Below are 2,032 nucleotides of genomic sequence, written 5' to 3'. Positions count from 1 at the left end.
GCCCACTTCATACCACCATTAGCCCACTTCATACCACCATTAGCCCATTCAAAACCACCATTAGCCTACTTCGTACCACCGTTAGCCCACTTCGTACCACCGTTAGCCCACTTCGTACCACCCTTAGCCTACTTCATACCACCCTTAGCCTACTTCATACCACCCTTAGCCCACTTCATACTACCCTTAGCCCACTTCATACTACCCTTAGCCCACTTCGTACCACCATTAGCCCACTTCGTACCACCCTTAGCCCACTTCATACCACCATTAGTCCACTTCATACTACCCTTAGCCCACTTCATACCACCATTAGTTCACTTCGTACCACCCTTAGCCCACTTCATATCACCCTTAGCCCACTTCATACCACCATTAGCCCACTTCATACCACCCTTAGCCCACTTCATACTACCCTTAGCCCACTTCATACCACCATTAGCCCACTTCATACCACCATTAGCCCACTTCATATCACCCTTAGCCCACTTCATACTACCTTTAGCCCACTTCATACCACCATTAGCCCACTTCATACCACCATTAGTTCACTTCGTACCACCATTAGCCCACTTCGTACCACCCTTAGCCCACTTTGTTCCCACTTTGGCAGCTGCCCACAACTTTATGGTTTAAAGCTACTCATTGCAAAGTCAATAAAACGGGTAAAATGTTGATGGTTAACGTCTTTAAATCAAAAATTTACAACAATAATTTGTGTCTAGATGCCAAATATCTCGTGTTTGTTTAGATACAAAAACAGCCGAAGTGCCTGAAAATAGGTCAGCGATGGTTCTGTCCATAAGGAGAGCAGTTTGTGATGGAGACGTCCGACAGGTTTGATGTTTTGGTAAGAGTTTAATGAAGTATACAGATAAAAAGACTGCATTAAGTTAGATGTTTTGTGTTTTAAAATCCTTAGTCCTGTCTTTTTGGCACTCCATCGGCCTGCTTCATCCCAGATATCGATTCCTGACCGCTGCCTCTCTTGTTCTCATAACTTTGGCGTTTAGCAGCAGATTCACTCTAATATTTCCACCTAAACGTCCTCTCAGGCTCAAACTTCCTTGTGGTTTTCAGTGGATTCAGCTTCATTTCCATGGAGTGTGAACCCACATCGCAGAATTTTAAATCTGTACATCTGGAAAGCTACTGTAGTAAACTTGTCCAAACTACTTATATTGTTCACAATACTTTGCAATCCGTAACTTTGGTCTACTGAACAACTTTAGAGGAGGATTTCAGACTCGAGGCGTCCGTGATGACTCTGTGACTAATTGGAGAGAAATGAGTCGCAAAACTTTTTTGAACAGGTTCAGAATTCAGGCGTCAGGACTGTGAAGATCGGAGACGAGGGAGGAAACTGAGAATCTGTTGAGACGGTTTTGAGACATTTTGGAGAGTCCCTGGTGAACGCTGTGTGCCAACTAGTCTCAGCTCAGTGAGATGCTACCATGAGCCACTTCCACCAGAAAACACACACACAAACCAGGGGTCTGCAACCGTCACAATTAAGTCATTTTTGCCACACCTACCAAACAAAAATCATAGTTCTGCAGAAGACAATCACACTTTTGATGAACCGTTTCAAACCAATTCATTTTGTCATATTTTTAGAAAAGATAAATATAGGATTAAATATCCTGCTGCTCAATAATCCAGGAAGAAAAATCTAACAAAGTTAAGTCAGAAAGAGGACAATTGGATATGGAGGTTCCGCCCCTGTTTAACGAGACGGAGGCTCCGCCCTGTTTAACGAGGTGGAGGCTCCTCCCTGTTTAATGAGGCAGAGGCTTCGTTCTTGTTTAATGAGGTGGAGGCTCCGCCCCTGTTTAATGAGGTGGAGGCTCCGCCCCTGTTTAATGAGGCGGAGGCTCCGTTCTTGTTTAACGAGGTGGAGGCTCCGTTCTTGTTTAACGAGGTGGAGGCTCCGCCTTGTTTAACGAGGCGGAGGCTCCGTCCTGCTTTACGAGGCAGAGGCTCCATTCTTGTTTAACGAGGCGGAGGCTCAGCCCTGTTTAACAAGGCGAGG

General features: G+C 45.2%; 1 protein-coding gene across 1 annotated transcript in view; it reads left to right on the top strand.

Moving 5' to 3' along the window:
- The window catches only part of LOC119421085, a gene marked incomplete at its 3' end in the record, with an annotated part of 641,076 nt that overhangs the window by 161,397 nt on the left and 477,647 nt on the right, over positions 1–2,032 (top strand).

This window comes from Nematolebias whitei, chromosome 1, assembly GCF_014905685.2.
Source record: "Nematolebias whitei isolate Nwh7 chromosome 1, NemWhi1, whole genome shotgun sequence".
In the NCBI taxonomy this organism is placed as follows: domain Eukaryota; kingdom Metazoa; phylum Chordata; class Actinopteri; order Cyprinodontiformes; family Rivulidae; genus Nematolebias; species Nematolebias whitei.
This window is presented reverse-complemented; position numbering and strand designations above follow the sequence as displayed.